Consider the following 23544-nt stretch of genomic DNA (forward strand, 5'->3'; position numbering starts at 1 on the left):
AGCTTTAATAGCCAGTTATAATGACTGTAAGGTCGACCCAAACATTGATAAGGTAAACAATTCAGAATACATATAAACTCAGTCTATAGACAGACGCATAAATTTAAGGCCTAGACGAAATATGTCCTTTTCTTTTGTTAAGTTTGAATTCCACTGCAAAAGATATTAATTTTAATGAACATGAAAGGGCAGCCAGCAGTAACGTTTGACAGAAAGGTTGTGTTGATTAAAACCTTCTCTTGCTTATGCAAAATCGTGCACTTAATCAAATCAAGAATACTTTGTATAGCTTAATTACGATCATGTGAAACTTAAAGTATTTACCATCGAATAATTAACTTCCACATGATACATTTTCTACTTGAGTTGCTGTTTTACTATGCTTGGTTTGTCGCTGTTAAAGTACTTTAATGAGTTATATTTCGCCCTTATTATATTTCCCCTGACTTTAAGAAAACAAATACTGACACAGTCTTAAAAATATTTAAAACTTTTCAAGTGTCATTGTAAGCTACATAGAAACATGCATGGTTTGGGTCAGATCAATTTGATCACTTTTAATCCCTGAAGAGTACGTCAACACCTTATTTAAGTCGAGCTACAGGATTCACAACATGTCTGAGGAGTCAAAGGTACGTAACACATTTCGGAAAGACGCGCTATGCTAAGATATGATAATTTATTCCATACATTTATGTCTTGATTAAGTCTAACGGAGCATACAACCATATATGCATCACATATCATAATAAATGTACATGATCGTTCTAAAAAGAAATTTATAAAAGACCTAATATACTTATCATCGGGAACCGGTATTGGTGGGTTAAGACCATTAAATATATTTTTAATTTAAAGTACGATCGGTGTCGTTATGGGCAGTCAAGAACAGCATTAATGTTATTGCCGAACGGGCCTAGACGCTGGTCGCCTTTAAGGGATGCCAAACGGGCCTACTAGACGATGGCCTTCCTATGCTGACAAACGGGCCTATACGCTGGTCGCCCTTCTGTGATGACAAACGGGCCTAGACGCTGGTCGCCTCCTGTGATGACAAACGGGCCTAGACGCTGGTCGCCCTCCTGTGATGACAAACGGGCCTAGACGCTGGTCGCCCTCCTGTGATGACAAACGGGCCTATACGCTGGTCGCCCTCCTGAGATGACAAACGGGCCTATACGCTGGTCGCCTCCTGTGATGACAAACGGGCCTAGACGCTGGTCGCCCTCATGTGATGACAAACGGGCATAGACGCTGGTCGCCCTCCTGTGATGACAAACGGGCCTAGACGCTGGTCGCCCTCCTGTGACGACAAACGGGCCTATACGCTGGTCGCCCTCATGTGATGACAAACGGGCCTAGACGCTGGTCGCCCTCCTGTGATGACAAACGGGCCTATACGCTGGTCGCCCTCATGTGATGACAAACGGGCCTATACGCTGGTCGCCCTCCTGTGATGACATACGGGCATAGACGCTGGTCGCCTTCCTGTGATGACAAACGGGCCTATACGCTGGTCGCCCTCATGTGAAGACAAACGGGCCTAGACGCTGGTCGCCCTCCTGTGATGACAAACGGGCCTAGACGCTGGTCGCCCTCCTGTGATGACAAACGGGCATAGACGCTGGTCGCCCTCATGTGATGACAAACGGGCCTAGACGCTGGTCGCCTCCTGTGATGACAAACGGGCCTAGACGCTGGTCGCCCTCCTGTGATGACAAACGGGCATAGACGCTGGTCGCCCTCCTGTGATGACAAACGGGCCTAGACGCTGGTGGCCTTATAGTGATGATAAACGGGCCTAGACGCTGGTGGGCTTATAGTGATGACAAACGGGCCTAGCCGCTGGTGGCCTTATAGTGATGATAAACGGGCCTAGACGCTGGTCGCCTTCCTGTGATGACAAACGGGCCTAGACGCTGGTGGCCTTACAGTGATGACAAACGGGCATAGACGCTGGTCGCCCTCCTGTGATGACAAACGGGCCTAGACGCTGGTCGCCCTCCTGTGATGACAAACGGGCCTATACGCTGGTCGCCTTCCTGTGATTACAAATGGGCCTAGACGCAGATTGTCTTCCTATACTGTCAAACGGGCCTAGACGCTGGTCGTCTTTCTGTGATGACAAACGGGCCTCGACGCTGGTCGCCTCCCTGTGATGCAATCGGGCCTAGACGCTGGTCGCCTTCCAGTGATGCAAACGGACATAGACAATGGGCGCCTTCCAGTGATGACGAACAGGCCTAGACGCTGGTCGCCTTCCTGTGCTAACAAATGGGCCTAGAGGCTGGGCGCCTTCCTGTGATGACAAACGGGCCTCGACGCTGGTCGCCTTCCTGTGATGACAAACGGGCCTAGACGCTGGTCGCCTTCCTGTGATGACAAACGGGCCTCGACGCTGGTCGCCTTCCTGTGATGCAAACGGACCTAGACGCTGGTCGCCTTCCAGTGATGCAAACGGACATAGACGCTGGTCGCCTTCCTGTGATTACAAACGGGCCTAGACGCTGGTCGCCTTCCTGTGATTTTACGGGCCTAGACGCAGATCGTCTTCCTATACTGACAAACGGGCCTAGACGCTGGTCGTCTTCCTGTGATGATAAACGGGCCTCGACGCTGGTCGCCTTCCTGTGATGCAAACGGGCCTAGACGCTGGTCGCCTTCCAGTGATGCAAACGGACATAGACGCTGGTCGCCTTCCTGTGATGACAAACGGGCCAAGACGCTGGTCGCGTCCACTGATGCAAACGGGCCTAGACGATGGGCGCCTTCCTGTGATGACGAACGGGCCTAGTCGCTGGGCACCTTCCTGTGCTGACAAATGGGCCTAGAGGCTGGGCGCCTTCCTGTGATGACGAACGGGCCTAGACGCTGGGCGCCTTCCTGTGCTGCCAAATGGGCCAAGACGCTGGGCACCTTCCTGTGATGACGAAATGGCCTAGACGCTGGTCGCCTTCCTGTGATCTGTGATGCAAACGGGTCTAGACGCTGGTCGCCTTCATGTGATGACAAACGGGCCAAGACGCTGGGCGCCTTCCTGTGCTGCCAAATGGGCCTAGACGCTGGTCGCCTTCCTGTGATCTGTTATGCAAACGGGTCTAGACGCTGGTCGCCCTCATGTGATGACAAACGGGCATAGACGCTGGGTTCCTTCATGTGATGACAAACGGGCATAGACGCGGGTCGCCCTCCTGAGATGACAAACGGGCCTAGACGCTGGGCTCCCTCATGTGATGACAAACGGGCATTGACGCTGGGTTCCTTCATGTGATGACGAACGGGCCTAGACGCTGGGCTCCCTCATGTGATGACAAACGGGCATAGACGCTGGGTTCCTTCATGTGATGACGAACGGGCCTAGACGCTGGTCGCCCTCATGTGATGACGAACGGGCCTAGACGCTGGTCGCCTTCCAGTGATGCAAACGGACATAGACGCTGGTCGCCTTCCTATGATGACGAACGGGCCTAGACCCTGGTCGCCTCATGTGATGACGAACGGGCCTAGACGCTGGTCGCCTTCATGTGATGACGAACGGGCCTAGACGCTTGTCGCCCTAATGTGATGACAAATGGGCCTAGACGCTGGGTTCCTTCATGTGATGACGAACGGGCCTAGACGCTGGGCTCCCTCATGTGATGACGAACGGGCATAGACGCTGGGTTCCTTCATGTGATGACGAACGGGCCTAGACGCTGGTCGCCCTCCTGAGATGACAAACGAGCTTAGACGCTGGTCGCCTTCCTATGATGACAAACGGGCCTAGACGCTGGTCGCCCTCATGTGATGACAAACGGGCCTAGACGCTGGTCGCCCTCATGTGATGACAAACTGGCCTACTAGACGCTGGTCGCCTTCCTATGATGACAAACGGGCCTAGACGCTGGTCGCCCTCATGTGATGACAAACGGGCCTAGACGCTGGTCGCCCTCATGTGATGACGAACGGGCATAGACGCTGGGTTCCCTCATGTGATGACAAACGGGCATAGACGCTGGTCGCCTTCCTGAGATGACAAACGGGCCTAGACGCTGGTCGCCCTCCTGAGATGAAAAACGGGCCTAGACGCTGGTCGCCTTCCTGTGATGACAAACGGGCCTAGACGCTGGTCGCCCTCCTGTGATGACGAACGGGCATAGACGCTGGTCGCCCTCATGTGATGACAAACGGGCATAGACGCTGGTCGTCCTCATGTGATGACAAACGGGCATAGACGCTGGTCGCCCTCCCGTGATGACAAACGGGCCTAGACGCTGGTCGCCCTCATGTGATGACAAACGGGCATAGACGCTGGTCGCCCTCATGTGATGACAAACGGGCATAGACGCTGGGCTCCTTCATGTGATGACAAACGGGCCTAGACGCTGGTCGCCTTCATATGATGACGAACGGGCCTAGACGCTGGGCTCCTTCATGTGCTGACAAACGGGCCTAGACGCTGGACTCCTTCATGTGATGACAAACGGGCATAGACGCTGGTCGCCCTCATGTGATGACAAACGGGCATAGACGCTGGGCTCCTTCATGTGATGACAAACGGGCATAGACGCTGGGCTCCTTCATGTGATGACAAACGGGCATAGACGCTGGGCTCCTTCATGTGATGACAAACGAGCTTAGACGCTTGGCGCCTTCAAGTGATGACAAACGAGCTTAGACGCTTGGCGCCTTCAAGTGATGACAAACGGGCCTAGACGCTGTTCGCCTTCCTGTGATGACAAACGAGTTTAGACGCTTGGCGCCTTCCTGTGATGACAAACTAGCTTAGACGCTGGGCGCCTTTCTGTGCTGACAAACGGGCCTAGACGCGGATCGCTTTCCTGTACTGGCAAACGGGCCTAGACCCGGATTGCCTTCCTATGCTGACAAACGGGCCTAGGCGTTGATCGCCTTTCTGTGATGACAAACGGGCCTAGACGCGGGTCGATTTCCTGTGCTGATTTAAAGCTTCAAGCTTTTAGCCGGATGGGTACCTGCGCCATATCAACAAGATTTTGTAATTTAGTTTTACCAGGAATATTTAATTAATGTTTTCAAACGTTATTTTGTACAACCAGTACATTGCCAAATACTTTTATTTTAAATACCACACCTGTGTATAGGTGAGCGTTTATTGTAGGTATCTGCTAAGCGAGCAGTGGAGTGTCTGGAACAAAGGAAGTCACAAACCAATACCACATATGTAATAGACACTTCATATCGAAGTTGTAAAGCCAGACATGGAAATATTCCTTATTTCTGATTACTATTGTAGAGCAATAATTTACGAGACAGGCATTGTACAATGGACTATGAGTCGCTCGTCATAATTACATTCTTTTTTATGCCCGCGACAAGGAAATCTGGCTAGATTTCCATACTTTGGCCAGATGATCCGAGATAAGAACACATTATCTTGTCCAAAATATCCCCGCCTCGTTAACAATCCCTTGCTTATTTGTAGCATATTTCTTTTCAAGCCGTGTGAAACGTAATTAGATAATTGCCTGACCCCCAACACCAAGCAATGCATGAGGTCGTTTGATCGTTATAGGTCGCCAATTTTCTATAGGATGATATTTGCCACGAAAACACCTTTTGTTTAAATGTTTGAAATGGTTCCAATTCAATTCGATAATCATTTGGCAAAAGTCAAGTTTTTAATCACAAACGATAAGAGAGTATGTTTGTTATTGTTCGTATCCAGACGACCTATATGTGAGTCGGTTAACCCTGTCTGTGCAGACATTAACATTTGACATGGAGGACAAGAAACTGCAACGTCGCAGGAGAACCAGATGCCCTGAATACCAGACCCGAAGTCAAATATACTTACTCTCAGAAAGTATTAGTTGACAAAAGGCAAACTAGTATTCAATGCAAATGCACACATCATGCAGATCCGTCGGACTCAATTCCTTCTGTGCAGTAATCAGATCATATGGTAAGTCATAGTTGCTGGCACCATTCACAGCCTACCAAAGATCAAAGGCAGCCAGAACAAAGGATGAAATGAGGCGCACTGATTGAATAGATCGCAAATATTCCATGTCGACCATACACGACATACACGACAAAGGTTGGCTAAAATAAAACCACACATGTAAGTAGTTTCCTTTGTCAATGATTCAAATACATTTAAATAATTGATGCAATTTTGCAGATTGGTTTAATTCACTGAAGAAAATTCTATTGTGAAAAAGGTTGGATATGCCGTGCATTCAAAAGGCTTTGAATTATATAATTATTGGTCTTTGCGCAATAACCCTGATTATTATTATGTCCTTGTAATACAATAATCGAATTTCAATTCCGTTTTATGTTTAATTTGAATTACCTTCTCTTCCACTAAATTGTGTGCTACGACTAAACGATATATTTATTCTATTTCTAATACATACAATGTTTCAAAATCAAATAAATGATCTCTTCAGAAGTACTCACCTGACTTTGAAAACATGGAATAGTATACAATACCAGATTCTGGTCGATGCGTCCATAACGATTGTAATGGCAGAGGTCTCCGGTTGGCAGCTGATGGCATCCGCCACGCAAAACCACCAATAGCGCAATACAGAGACCAGAATGCATATTAGACAGTCATGCTGCATTTGCAAAGAAACAAATTGTTGGTTTGGATTCCAGCACGATTCGAGATAGACTTTGATTTCTCCACTGCAGGTCTGCATCGTTGCCCTCTTGCAGGTGTTACTGACAGGCAGTGAGGGTCGTTAAGGAAGGCTGGTTGGTGCCAGAGGAATATTCAACTGATTTATTGGTGGTTTTTAGGGTCTGCTAGACCATTTTACAACTTGGTTCAATTGCAACGGCAATACACACGTGAGTTGTAAATTAAGTTCTTGCAATTTAAAAACATGTCGTGATGTATGTGTAACATCTTAGAGAATAATCTATACTAAATAAAGCAAAAACAAAGACAAAACTTTGTAAGCTTTCAACGGTCATAGATTAAACCATATGATAGGTATACTAGTCCATATATTTAGTTTTTCCTGTTTTGTCCAGTCTTTATGGGTGTATAATTGGACTTATTATTGGAGCATTATGATCTGAAAGAAAACGGTTTAGATACCAAACCAATCATTACAGCAATCATATTGATTTTAAGTTTGAATGTTGATACTGCTTTTCCACTTATATAGTCTCAGAGTTCCATCTAGATATCAGGACAGGTCGGCTGTATCAATAGACGTAGATATTTGCGATACACAGACATCAAATACCGCTCATATCACCGTGGGGCATCTTTCGATTTTGATCAAACTTTCTTCGTTTTGACAGCACGGCTAATTTCAATGCATATTGTGCATTAAATGTTCGTTGGGACATTGTGTTCGCTGTGTGATATATGCTGCGATAAACAAGATCCCCTTGTAGTAAAAGACCCCAGACAATGGTGGAATTTTCAGATCGTTCTCAGATTGTTTATTGTCCATTAGGAGAGCGGGCAGCAAAGGCTGTACTAGATCTTCGGTAATGGCACCATGATCAAAATTGTGAAAAATATCTAGCGTCACAATAATGGAGTTAACGTGTAAAATCTCCCCACAGTAATTGGCATAACCATTTGCAATATAATCTGCGAATCTTTGAGACGAAAAATACCAAAATTATTCAAAATTACAGGATCATTACTTCTCCTCAGAGATCGTTAGATTAAATAATGAATTAGATCATATTCTAGACAGAAAGAAGGTTTGACATATGATTTATTTCACTGAAACAATACAGCCGATATTGATCACACACTAGTATTATTATAACGTTTTAAAGTCTCATACAAAGAAGTTACGTCATGTTTCTTATAATTAAACTAATAACTTAACAAATGGTTTTGGCACGTTCTTTTCTTTTGGGACTCAAGACGTTTCTTTTACTGATTTGGTTCTGTGTGAGTTAGACATTTTGCTTCAATAGACTCCACAGACTATTGTTATGAGTTTAAAATACCGTTTGTTATTTGTTTTTATAGTATTTATAATGCTTGTACTATTTATCTAGTTACTTTACAAACACGTGGTAACCCTATTATGTTTCTTCTATAACCTGCCTCATATATTTAGCCAGAATGTCAACTAAGTACATTCGTACCAAATATAATCTGAATGTTTGATTTGCATGTCTAAATTTATGGAAAATACAACTAGATATTAGATGTACAGACTGGCCTTGTCCAACGAGAGTGTTTGTGGGTTACACAACAGTTTCTCAGTAAGTCAGAGTGATTCAGGATGTAGCGTTCAAGTAGCGCTATGTGGGTCAATATATGTATACGCATTTCTCTGACCTTGACCTTCTTGCGCTTACTTCATTGTGCAGACTTGTATGAGCTTGGTTGCTAGGACCCCGATATGATTACCACGGTGGAACCCAGTACTGCTGTCCGTTGTGAGATGACATAAAAAAAAACTTGTTCTATGATCGTGGGAGATTTGTGAATCTTAAAATAAGTAAACTATTCAAGAGGTAAAGACATTATAAAGCGGTCGGGATATCAAAATCCTTTTCTACTAAAATTTAAAAAAGTTATAACCACTCGCGACCTCTTAGGCTTTTCATTATTAAGAACAAAACTGCATGTCATTCCAATATAACGATTGATAAACTTCATATCCTTTCATCTATTTACAGACTATTGCACTTTGCTAGTCAATTTTCTAGTCTTATGAAAAGATTGAGATTAAAAACCAGAGCAATGCGACAAAGGCTTATCTCATTATCGGGTATCATTAATGTGAATAGTCTACAATTGTTGGAATTTGAAAAGAGAAAAATCTTTACTCAATATTTCTGTATTACATCACCTCTAAGGCGGTTTTGTGAAGATTAAAAGGTTCTGATACCACTGCTTGGAAAGTAAATAGAAATGACAAAAGACTTTTGGGTGCACAGTAAAATTCCAATTAAATCCTACCTTCATCTCTGGTGTGAGTGTGTTTGAACAGTCATTGAAAACCCGGCATTTTCCCGCCCTATGTCAGCCGCGTTTTTATAGTGTGTCTATTGAATAAGACTGGTATAGCTAACATCAAAGTAAACGGTGCATAATGATCATGCCCACAGTGCAAAGATCGAACCCTCCAATGGCATAATTGCACAATTGTGAGCACAGGGTCTGAGTAAATAATACATAATATGCCTCAAGTTGCCAAAAGATTGATATTTAACTGGTATTCTCCGATGAAACGGCTGTTTCAACCGCCTTTATTCCTCTGGTCCATCGTGCCTATGATATGTTTGTTTAAACTTAGTCAAGTATCATAGGCAGGGCACTATTAAGAAAAAATGAAGAAGGTTCGTTAAATAGAATGATTGATTAAATGCGTTTCAATAATGGAAATTAGAGATGTTTGCGTTGTTGGAAAACGCTGTAACGTGTCAATCGAAATAAGCCTCACACGTGTCAGTATGTGGCAATAGCACACGTGTCATTATGTGGCAATAGCACACGTGTCATTATGTGGCAAGCAGCACACGTGTCAGTATGTGGCAAGCAGCACACGTGTCAGTATGTGGCAATAGCACACGTGTCATTATGTGGCAAGCAGCACACGTGTCAGTATGTGGCAAGCCTCACACGTGTCATTATGTGGCAAGCAGCACATGTGTCATTATGTGGCAAGCAGCACACGTGTCAGTATGTGGCAGGAGCACACGTGTCAGTATGTGGCAAGTCGCAGCACACGTGTCATAATGTGGCAAGTAACACACGTATTATTATGTGGCAAGTCGCACACATGTTACTATGTGACAAGTCGCACACGTGTAATTATGTGACAAGCACCACACGTGTTTTTATGTGGCAAGTCGCAAACATGTTATTATGTGGCAAGTCGCACACATATGATTATGTGGCAAGTCGCACACATGTTACTATGTGGCAAGTCGCACACATGTTATAATGTGGCAAGCACCACACGTGTTTTTATGTGGCAAGTCGCAAACATGTTATTATGTGGCAAGTCGCACACATATGATTATGTGGCAAGTCGCACACATGTTATTATGTGGCAAGCACCAGACGTGTTATTATGTGGCAAGTCGCACACATGTTACTATGTGGGAAGTCGCACAGATGTTATTATGTGGCAAGTCACACACGTGTTATTATGTGGCAAGTCGCACACGTGTCATTATGTGGCAAGCACCACACGTGTTATTATGTGGCAAGTCATTGTTTCATAAAGCTTAGATAAAAACAGTTGCTATTCAGAAGTTTTTACTCACTGAATAAATGCTTTTTCATTTGACATGAAGTCAATAAATTAACAAATGCCAGCAATCATATCATGTACAACATGTACTATTTGTGCAGATATATTGCACATCAAGGCATGATATTCAACATTGTTTGAAGGTAGGACAATACAATGTTTGCTCTCGAAATGTGATTCCTGTCTTTCTCATTATTCAAATCAAACACAATGTGAATGAAGCTTATTTCATGTAATCTAGATCCTGTCTTCAAATTTAAATAACCCGCTTTACAAAAGAGTCGTATTCAGTGCATTGTATAATGCAATCGTATGTATCAGAAAACTAGGCAATTTGGCTTCAATTGCCACAAAATGATAGCTTCTATAAGGATCGTAGAATAATACGGCCAGGCAACCCTAATATTAACATAGGTGGGAGATGTAATTCCCCGCTATTCAACACCGGGTCTCCTTCCTAACCAATAATTTCACATTTACATTACCTTGTGTATTTTAGGGGCACTTCTCCATTTTGTATCTCAGTGAGTGTTTGCAGAACAAGGTAGTCGTTTCTCCTTCAACTTTCCCATTTAAGGAGAATCAACCCCGCCTTTATTTTACTGTTTTCTTAACCAGGCATACTCACTTGTTCCATGTATTAATTCAACTGTACACGACTCTCTTCCCTGACAATTTTACGAAATAGGATTCCTGTGAGAAATTGCTTATGTCAAAGAAATTGAAATATAAAATCAAAATACATAGTCCGTTTAAGAAATGTAAGTCAAATTCCTATAGTATCCAGAGACACTCCGTTAAAATGTTACAATTACCGTTTTTCTTCTCATTTGGGAAACGGTGGTATCAAATCAAAGCGCTTTATTTCCCCCGGGGTTATCACAAGGGAATAGTGTGATTGAAATTTAGGATAAGTTTTCTACTTTCTCCTTTAATTGACGGACTTTTTATTTAAAATAATGCCTAAAAAATATTGGCTACTATATTTCCAGTAAATTTAAAGATCATGCTCATGTCAATGGGATCGCAGGACAGATTCACATTTAATTATCCATTTAGCAAATTACAACCACCACATGACCATTTAGTCATTAACTTGTTTTATTAAGCAGGTTATTTAGAACCTCGCACCTCGATTGTAAGTATAGAGGCATTTCGTGCTCAACACTAGGAAAGTTAGCATGTCGTGCTCATAAACTTAAAAAATAACAAAAAAGAAACAACAACAAATATTTGCAAACTATCGTTTGAGTTTTGTACGATCAAACTGTTGTTTGATATATCATTTAAACATAAACTGTCAACATTTGTTCAAAAAAGGTTTTACGGGGTTGGGGGTTCTGGCAAGTGACGACTCCGTGCCTTAGCGAATCCGCGTAAGGAACACAGTTTTTGTAAAATGTAATGCCAAACCAACGTTTCGGATTGCAGCTAACGAAATCAGTCCAAATGACAGAAATAAAATGACAGCTTAAACTTGCGATGAAAGTAGAGAAACTGAGATTCAATATTGCGCAATATCGCAATTAAACTAAATACATTTTCATCAGCTCGTGCAATACAATACGGGAGGCATGCAATGGTTTCCCCCGTCACCTGCGGGTCCCGAACCCACTATAATGCCAAATGATATTTGACATGCCCGTTGAAGTTTTGACCTATGATCCCGACCCCCGAGTTCACCGTGAACAAATGAATCTCTCTGATGATTGCCACTGTCGGTAGAAGAACCTACTGCATTATTACAATGCCGCATGCAAATTGCTTTCCGACAACAATGCACAGGATCACGTTGAATTTATACAGCTGAAAACCTTTATGTAATAATGTCACAATCATTTTGTATTAATTTGCATACGATACGATACGACCGTTTTGTCGCAAAGACTTTTGAACGCCATGGGGCGAGATTTATACATTTTACTTTTTTCTTTGCCTCATACAGGGGTAACGTAGCAATTGACCCGGTTAACTTGCTGTCTTAAAGGGTGCAATCTTTGCAAAAATTGTTGGATAAATATGCAAATTACTTCTTTCACTTCGTTTCACTTAAATGCGTTTTCTCTTCAACATGCGATTGTTATTAGAACTTTAACGTTTTGAATAAATTTCTATTGACTAAAAGAGATAGTTTCTTCTTTTAAAAGTTTCAATACTTCAAGTTTAAAATAAACAGACATTTTGCACCTGGAAGAAAATTAAAATCAAAAATAAAAGAAGCAGACAGGCATTCAATTAAAATTACGCATTTGTTTGCTAATATGGAAAGCGTTTGCCTGTAAACACGAAATTTACTGTATGAACTCAATTTTGAATTCGTACTGCTTATTTCAATTCCGATTCTTAAAGTCTAATAAATGATACGAGTGTCTTGCCAGAGGCTTGCAGACTTGAAATGATACATTAAAACAAAGTAACGAGGCTGTTGAAAAAGAGTGAGAAATATGATATTAGTATAACCTCATTACCAAGTCGAAACGTGCCCACTTGTGGCAAGCCAAGAATTTATGATTTAACAATATCATGCAATACTCTCATAACCGTTATATTTATACCAGGAAGAATCAGAGGTCATCTGTGGTTTGTTTGGAGCCTTTTAATGATCCATACGCCAAGTAATTAATAGAATCCAATGACGTGAAATCGAGAGCCTAATTGCGGGTGTTGCGGAAACTATGAGCAGTTACAGAGGCCGGTAATATCATTCCTACAGGATAAAGGCTTCTGTGATAGTTGGTCCGCGGTTAGCTGGCCGGTAATATCATTCCTACAGGATAAAGGCTTCTGTGATAGTTGGTCCGCGGTTAGCCGGCTGGTAATATCATTCCTACAGGAGAAGGCTTCTGTGACAGTTGGTCCGCGGTTTGCTGGCCGGTAATATCATTCCTACAGGATAAAGGCTTCTGTGATAGTTGGTCCGCGGTTAGCCGGCTGGTAATATCATTCCTACAGGAGAAGGCTTCTGTGACAGTTGGTCCGCGGTTTGCTGGCCGGTAATATCATTCCTACAGGAGAAGGCTTCTGTGATAGTTGGTCCGCGGTTTGCTGGCCGGTAATATCATTCCTACAGGAGAAGGCTTCTGTGATAGCTGGTCCGCACTGTGCTGGCCGGTAATATCATTCCTACAGGAGAAGGCTTCTGTGATAGCTGGTCCGCGGTTTGCTGGCCGGTAATATCATTCCTACAGGAGAAGGCTTCTGTGATAGTTGGTCCGCGGTTTGCCGGCCCAAGTCACGTACATTGTTTAAGGGGTTCTCTCGGTATATCCTACTTACAACAGAAATGTATTTGACTTATCTGTAATATTTATGGGTGCACACAATCATTGACTAACACAAGTGCCAAAATATAAAGTTATATGTGGACTATGTTTCCTTGCTAGTTAATAAATATTTTTTTATAATAAAAGAATATTATAGTTACTTTAAAATCTAGGCTATCTCGGATTTGCTAGTATACTGAAAGCGCCATTGGTATGCATCTATTTTCAACACTTTTAGTGTGCGTATTTGCGAATTGAATATCATACTTTTAATGCAAAGAGTTTTCTATTCATTTATTTGGCGATGAAGATCGTGTAGGGTGGTAATCCGATAATTCGTTGACAGAATAAGGATTTAATCATGGTATTTCGTCGACCGTTTTATGCGGTAATCCCGATGTTCTATTCATCTATTTGGGGGTTGAATCCGCTTTATTCCCAACAGTTTCTCTGATCGTTTAGGGCGGAAATCGCGATGGTTCGATGGCAGTGAAGGGCTGTAGTCTTTCTCTGGTCATTTAAGGCGGCTATCCCGATGTTTCGCTGACCGAGTCGTTGGCTGGGTAAGGGTTTTTTTCGTGATATTTCGTTGACCTTGCAGGGCGGTTATCCCGATATTTCGCTGACTGTGTCGGGTCGTAACCCCAATATTTGTTGACTGTGTCGGGTCGTAACCCCGATATTCGCTGACTGTGTCGGGTCGTAACCCCGATATTCGCTGATGTGTCGGGTCGTAGCCCCAATATTCGCTGACTGTGTCGGGTCGTAACCCCGATATTCGCTGACTGTGTTGGGTCTTAACCCCGATATTCGTTGACTGTGTCGGGTCGTAACCCCGATATTCGCTGACTGTGTCAGGTTGTAACCCCGATATTCGCTGAATGTGTTGGGTCGTAATCCCGATATTCGCTGAACGTGAAGGGCGGTTATTCAAATATTTCACTGATCGAGTAGGGCGGTAATCCCGATATTTATAAATGTAGGAAAATAAATATTGGCGAGATTACTATTTCTTGTAATGTATTTTATAGTTTACGTGTCACTAAACAAAACAAATAAAGGCATTGAAATTCAATAGATCAAGAATAAGGCATGCAGCATTTGGTAAGGTTACTTAATATGGGCATATTGCACTTGATAAAAATCTTGATGGATGCCTTGATGAGAGCCTTGATGAAAAACTTTGAAAAAATGGAGAAAAACAACTTGATGAAAAACCTTGAAAAAACTTGAATGAACAACCTTGATAAGCAACCTTCATGAAAACCTTGATGAAAAACCTTGATGAAAACCTTGATGAGCAATCTTAAAGAAAACCTTGATGAAAAACCTTGATGAAAACCTTGATGAAAAACCTTGATGAAAACCTTGATGAGCAACCTTCATAAAACCTTGATGAAAAACCTTGATGAAAACCTTGATGAAACCCTTAATGAAAACCTTGAAGACAAACCTTGATAAAACCTCAACGAAAACCTTAATTAACAACCTTGATGAAATTCTTAAAGAAAACCTTGATGAACAATCTTGATGAAAAATGCGTAACACATAAGTCTTATTTCTGCTTCAGTTTACAATTGATCCATTAGAAGGTGATTCAACTCACCATAATGAATGCATCCCAATGTTTCATTCATATGCTTCGATCTCATTTTTATTACAAAAACAACATTGAGAAATTGGTATACATACTTTAAGAACTTAAACCGAAACCTATTGATGACAGCTGCTAGCATGCATCTTGATTAAAATGACAGAAGGTCCTTTTCTTAGTCCCCAGAAATATCACCGCAAATTGCCTGTTTTTAGAGTGTTGATGGATATAATTAATGAAAAGTAAGAGTAACATTTATATAGTAAACTCTTGCCTGTATTTAAACTAAATAGATACGATGTGTTAATGAGATGAGCATTTTTTAGTAAGTCAACCAGAATTTTGTTTAAAATCTGTTTGCAACGAAAGACAAAATATGCATAAAACCAGCAATCCAGCAATGTCCAGTGGCAAAGTCATGAACTAAAACAGTTACTTCGTTTACTTCCTGGTTGCACAGATTCCAGGAGGGGTCTTGCTTAAAAGGACACAAGTATATAATGTTTTCCAAAGATGTTTTCATAAAAAGTAAAGAAACCTTAAGTATCCGTATATCGACTAAAAAACTCAAAATTCTTTTAGGAACGAACAAAACAAGAGACACAACGCTACAATAAACCCCATGCCAAACCATAGACATAACGCTACAATAGTCTACAAGACAACACACACAAAACAAGAGACATAACGCTACAAAACCCCAACCCCCAAAAAATAGACACAACGCGTCAAGAAAATAAAGGCCAAACTCATGCATAACGCTACAAGACACCTTACACAAACACAAGAGACATAACGCTTCAAAACAACATACCCGAATCAAGAGGCACAGCACTACAAGACAACTAACACATAAAACAAGTGACACGCCACTACAAGCAAACACCAAACACGGAAAACAATGCTACAATAAAACAAAAACCAGACACAAGAGACACTACGCTACAACGGAATGCACACCGAAACAAGAGACACAACGATAGCAGACAACACACACAAAACAAGAGACACATTGCTACAAGACAGCAAACTCCAAAGACGAGACACAACGATACCAGACAACAAACACCGAAACAAGAGACCCAACGATTCAAGACAAAACACACAAAACAAGAAACACAATGCTACAATACAGCAAACATCGAAACAAGAGACACAACGTTACAAGACAAAAAAAGAGACAAGAGACACATCGCAACAAAACAACAAACTCCATATATGAGACACATCGTTACAAGGCGACAAACACCAACGAAGAGACACAAAGCTACAATACAACACACCAAAAATACACAACGCAAGAAGACAAAAACATCAAACAGGAAACACAAAGCTATTAGACAACCAACAACAAACGAGAGGCACAACGCTAATAGACAACACACACGAAACAAGAGAAACAATGAAACAAGACAACACACACGAATCAGAAGCTACAAAACTACAAGACAACAAACACCGAAATAAGAGACATTACGTTACAAGATAACACACACCAAACAAGAGACACAAAACCAAACAAAAGACAGAAAACTACACTACAACAAACACCAAACAGAAGAAGTGGCGCTATAAGTTAGCAAACACCAAACTACTACACTACAACAAACACCAAACAAAAGAAGCGGCGCTATAAGTTAGCAAACACCAAACTACTACACTACAACAAACACCAAACAAAAGAAGCGGCGCTATAAGTTAGCAAACACCAAACTAGAGAAACAACGCTACAAGACAACACACAGTAAAAAAGAAACACAACGCTACTAGACAATAAACAGTAAACAAGAAATACAAAGCTACAAGACGACAAACAGTAAACAAGAATTACAATGCTACAAGACAACAAAACGCAAATTCAAAAGACACAATGTTACAAGACAACAAACACAAATGTAACAGACACCACGCTACAAGACAACAAACACAAATACATGAGACACCACGCTACAAGACAACAGACACAAATACAAGAGACACCACGCTACAAGACAACAAACACAAATACAAGATACACCACGCTACAAGACAGCAAACACAAATACAAGAGACTACACGCTACAAGACAACAAACTCAAATACAAGAGACTACACGCTACAAGACAGCAAACACAAATACAAGAGACACCACGCTACAAGACAGCAAGCACAAATACAAGAGACACCACGCTACAAGACAACAAACTCAAATACAAGAGACACCACGCTACAAGACAACACACACAATTACAAGAGACACAACGTTACAAGACAACACACACAAATACAAGAGACAAAACGTTACAAGACAACAAACGCAAATACAAGAGACATAACGTTACAAGACAAAAAACGAAACAAGAGACATAACGTTACTAGACAACAAACACAAATACAAGAGACACAACGTTACAAGACAAAAAAAGAGAAATAACGTTACTAGACAACCAACACAAATACAAGAGACACAACGTTACAAGACAAAAACACAAATACAAGAGACACAACGTTACAAGACAAAAACACAAATACAAGAGACACAACGTTACAAGACAAAAAACGAAACAAGATACATAACGTTACTAGACAACAAACACAAATACAAGAGACATAACGTTACAAGACAAACAAGAGACATAACGTTACAAGACAAAAACACAAATACAAGAGACATAACGTTACTAGACAATAAACACAAATACAAGAGACATAACGTAACAAGACAGCAAACACAAATACAAGAGATACAACGTTACAAGACAACAAACACAAATACAAGAGACACATCGTTACAATACAACAAACACAGATACAAGAGACACAACGTTACAAGACAACAAATACAAGAGATACAACGTTACAAGACAACAAACACAAATACAAGAGATACAACGTACAAGACAACAAACACAAATACAAGATATACAACGTTACAAGACAACAAACACAAGAGATACAACGTTACAAGACAACAAACACAAATACAAGAGACACAACGTTACAAGACAACAAATACAAGAGATACAACGTTACAAGACAACAAACACAAATACAAGAGATACAACGTTACAAGACAACAAACACAAATACAAGATATACAACGTTACAAGACAACAAACACAAATACAAGAGATACAACGTACAAGACAACAAACACAAATACAAGAGATACAATTTTACAAGACAACAAATACAACGTTACAAGACAACGAACAAAAATACAAAGTTACAAGACAATAACACAAAAATACAAGAGATATAACGTTACAAGACAACAAACACAAATACATGAGACACCACGTTACAAGACAACAGACACAAATACAACGTTACAAGAAAACAAACAAAATTCAAGAGACACAACGTTACAAGACAACAAACACAAATACAAGAGATACAACATTACAAGGGACACAACGTTACAAGACAAAAAACGAAACAAGACACAAATCGTTACAAGACAACACACACCAAACAATAGACATTACGCTACAAAACACCAAAATCCCAAAGCTAGACACAACGCGTCAAGAAAACAAAGACCAAACAAAAGACACAACGATATTAGACTAGTAGACTACATACACGAAACAAAAGACAAAAAGCTACAAGACAACAAACACCAAACAATAGACCTAACGCTAAAAAACAACATAGCACCAAATAAGAGACACAACGTTAGAAGCGCCTTGGTTCTGTCAGGGAAGACTGCATTAGACCAAACTAGTGGGGTTCAACCGGTTAACGGGCTCCCTACCTCAAACGTACCCTGACATGTATTACTACATTAAACATACAAGCCTCTGGGAAGCCGGCAAAGCAGTATAAAGGAAATATATCTTATTGGGGTATATTTCAACTTGAGATGATCTCTGAACACAACGATAAACACTTTCAGTTGAAAACGACAATGCGACACATTTTACAAGAACATTAGCAAAGACAATAGAACAGGAAGAGTTGATTGATGTTTAGTTCTACTCATGATGGGTTATTCGGCCTTTCTCCAGAAGTTCTTTTCTGCTGTGTTGTCCTTGCTATTAGTGTAGTTTCTGTAAAATTATTAAACATATTATTTATTTATGATTATTGTAGATCGAATGCAGATATGTGTTTCTATATGTATCCATATTTAGACTGTGATCAATTTCATCTCATAACTGTTTTCATCTTGTTGGGATTAAAAACAGACCGAAACCAGTAATTCAATATTTGTAAAGAGGTTTGCCATTTTAATATTGTGAAATACTAAGGTGTAATCGTACCTTTCTTCATACATTGTAAATGCTTTTATATATGATCGTGAATAACTTCCTTATAAACAGGGTCCCACAAATAATCAGATGTCCACAAATACGTGCGTTTTATTTCACAAATGGGCATAATGAATTATGCATTTTTTAAGACACCAGAAATATTTTTTTTTATTTTTTGTATAGATTAAGTATAGATTTTTACATTTATTTATAAATGATTTGTTTTGTGGTCATTTCTTAAACTAAAATATAATTAGGTAAGTTAATGAAATTTACTTACAATGCTGTTGAGACTAAGTATAATTTCTGACAATTTTGCATAAATGAAAAGGTCAAGTATGGTTTACTGCATATGTTTGCTGTCAGCAAAAGATGGAGCCGGCAACATGAACGCTCATTTCTATGGATTTTACTCAGAGAGTCGTATACTAATTACATCGTAGTGTTCCGTTTGCTGTTAATCTTACATGAACTTAATATTGGCCATTTATGATTATTTTTGTATTTATTTTGCCATTTTGTCAGCACTATGTAAAATATACCTTGCCCATATTTCGCTTATATCTTTTTTATATCTCTATATAATATATTTCAGGCTAGGAACTTTTTTTATTTAAATTAAATCGTGTATGTATAATTTGGTTTAATACAGTACAATGTGTTATCCACATCGAAATAATAGAATATGCAAATCATAGACCCTCTTTCAATGACAATTCACTATGTCATGCAATAGAAGCGATCATATTTTTGATGTTGGAAAGTGTTCTAAAATTATTGCAAAGCTACAATCAATTGACAAATATGAAAAGGGTTTTCAAAGATGTAGCAATCAATAAAAAATATGCATCAGAATTGTAATACTAAAAAAGGTATACCCTTTCATCAGATTAAATAAGTTCACGACCACTTATTTTGTTATTATTTTTCGGAAGTATTTTGTCCATAATCAGCACGTAAAGTATACAAAGTTGGGCGTTCATTTATTCTGCTTATTTTTCCACGCTGGAAAACGAAGAACAAAATGTCAAAGACTGAATTTTTAGTGTTCAATATTTTTCTTTTTATGGGCGTATTTTTATACTAAATATTTGTTCGTTTTAAAACACTGCTAAAATATGTTGCTGAATCAAACACATGTCTACAGTCTAGAAAGTCGTGACATACCAATATTACTGTATGTTAATCATGCAGGTGAGCGACTCAATCCGTCACAATATTTGATTATTTCAAACATGAAATGGATGATTTTTTGTCAGTCACAAAAAATGTTGCAGTTACTTATTGCTCAATACATACATGTATATGGATCTTCACATTTGAATTTTGAAGTGATTTTAATACATACTAATATAAAACCAACGTTAGTTGCACTGGCTTAGTCCATCACTGCGAGTAAGTAGTAAACTATACATTTTACATTTAAGCAAGTCCTAAATAAATTTGATCGTGATCTAACTACACCTTTTATTACCAAAACGGTGCATCATGTAGCTGTTTTTATTCATTATAAGCATGAATTGCACATCTCTGAATCAAGCACATTCAATGCTTGCAAAAGCAAATATGCTAATACAGAAGATTTATCAGTTTGAGATTTAGGTTGATACATTATTGAAAGTCAGAAAGATACATTCACCTACATACTTTAAATAATTAAGGAACAAAACCTCATAATGTAGGAGCTTGAACAAATCCTTGCATACAGAAATCATGTCTGTACAGATGTGACCTGTTTGATTAACAATAAACCAATCGGCGACCAAAGCAGAGCCACATTTATTTACATTTCAGCATATTTATATCAACACTTGCATCCGAGTCATGCAGGCAGTAAACGAAAATAAAATGTAAAATCTGGAGGGCTTGGCTTCTTTTTCTGCCATTATTCATGAGATATTATTATCGTATTCCTGTGCTTAAGGTAATCTGTTATAGAAAAAGTCTACTGGTAAAGTTTCATTTTAAAGATACGAAATGTCAAGTTTGAATATTTTTGTAGTTTTAACGAGAACTTTATTAAATAGACATTATGTTTTTAACAAACAAATTAATGATATTTCTATATAATCAAAGTTAATTTGTGTTCTTAACCACCTTAACTATGTCACATGATAATTAGAGCGCCTTTGTGGTGCTATTCAAAACTGTTATCCATGCATTCGTTATGTAAAAAATACCATGGTTAATCAATATAAGATAAACATAGAAATATATATGTTAATATCTAAAACACACAAACACATATTTGCATGCTTACCTTAAATTTGGGTTGAATAACCTTTTCCCACATGCAAAGCTTTGGTTAAAGATTATATTAATTATAAATTGGAAAATACACAAACAAGCCTGTTAAGCATTGGTGACCGTTTAAACCAAGGTATGTTTAGCCTTCTTCCAACAACAACCCGAAAAAACACCTTGACTTCCAATCACGGAGACTCTTACATAAAATTGTAAAGTTATCTCCCCTGGTGAACAACACATGGGCCGGAACGTGTGTCACTGACTATAGGTTGTCACAATGCAATCCTCACATATGACAAAATCTCCGATAACAATATGTACATGGAAAAGTATGAATTTTGACACTAAATGTGTTCCTGAAAACCATCACAACTATGTGCTAGCACAGTACCAGCTTGTACCTTGGTATATCAACTTCTACACCAGATAACACACAGCCCGTTTGGCAGTCATTGTCAAAGTTGATGTTGATAAGCATATAAATCTATTGAACAAAAAATCAATCACCTTGAAATATACCACCTTTAATATGTCCAAGAAAATTTCAATTATGAGTTGGAATTGGACAATGATAATCAAAATAATCATGGCTGCTATAGAGAGGCAAACCCAGGACTAGACGAGAAACATAGCATGTCACAAGCAAACTGGCACTAAACGAGAGCCATACCATGTCACAAGCAAACCAACACTAGACGAGAGGAATACCATGTCATAAGCAAACCAACACTAGACGAGAGCAATACTATGTCATAAGCAAACTGGCACTAGACGAGAGCCATACCATGTCACAAGCAAACTGACACTAGACGAGAGCCATCCCATGTCACAAGCAAACTGACATTAGACGAGAGCAGTACCATGTCACAAGCAAATTGACACTAGACGAAAGCAGTACCATGTCACAAGCAAACTGACACTAGACGAGAGCCATACCATGTCACAAGCAAACTGACACTAGACGAGAGCCATCCCATGTCACAAGCAAACTGACATTAGACGAGAGCAGTACCATGTCACAAGCAAATTGACACTAGACGAAAGCAGTACCATGTCACAAGCAAACTGACACTAAACGAGAGCCATACCATGTCACAAGCAAACCAACACTAGACGAGAGCAGTACCATGTCACAAGCAAACTGACATTAGACGAGAGCAGACCCATGTCACAAGCAAACTGACACTAGACGAGAGCAGTACCATGTCACAAGCAAACTGACATTAGACGAGAGCAATACCATGTCACAAGCAAACTGACACTAGACGAGAGCCATACCATGTCACAAGCAAACTGGCACTAGATGAGAGCAGTACCATGTCACAAGCAAACTAACACTAGACGAGAGACATGCCATGTCACAAGCAAACAAACACTAGACGATAGACATACCATGTCATAAGCAAACTGAAACTAGACGAAAGCAATACCATGGCACAAGCAAACTGAAACTAGACGAGAGACATACCATGTCATAAGCAAACTGAAACTAGACGAGAGCAATACCATGTCACAAGCAAACTGAAACTAGACGAGAGCCATACCATGTCACAAGCAAACTGAAACTAGACGAGAGCAATACCATGTCACAAGCAAACCAACACTAGACGAGAGACATACCATGTCACAAGCAAACTAACACTAGACGAGAGACATACCATGTCACAAGCAAACTGACACTAGACGAGAGACATACCATGTCACAAGCAAACTGACACTAGACGAGAGCCATACCATGTCACAAGCAAACTGGCACTAGATGAGAGCAGTACCATGTCACAAGCAAACTAACACTAGACGAGAGACATGCCATGTCACAAGCAAACAAACACTAGACGAGAGACAGACCATGTCACAAGCAAATTAACACTAGACGAGAGACATACCATGTCACAAGCAAACTAACACTAGACGAGAGACATACCATGTCACAAGCAAACTGGCACTAGACGAGAGCCATACCATGTCACAAGCAAACTAACACTAGACGA

This window comes from Mya arenaria, chromosome 3 (assembly GCF_026914265.1).
Source record: "Mya arenaria isolate MELC-2E11 chromosome 3, ASM2691426v1".
In the NCBI taxonomy this organism is placed as follows: Eukaryota; Metazoa; Mollusca; class Bivalvia; order Myida; family Myidae; genus Mya; species Mya arenaria.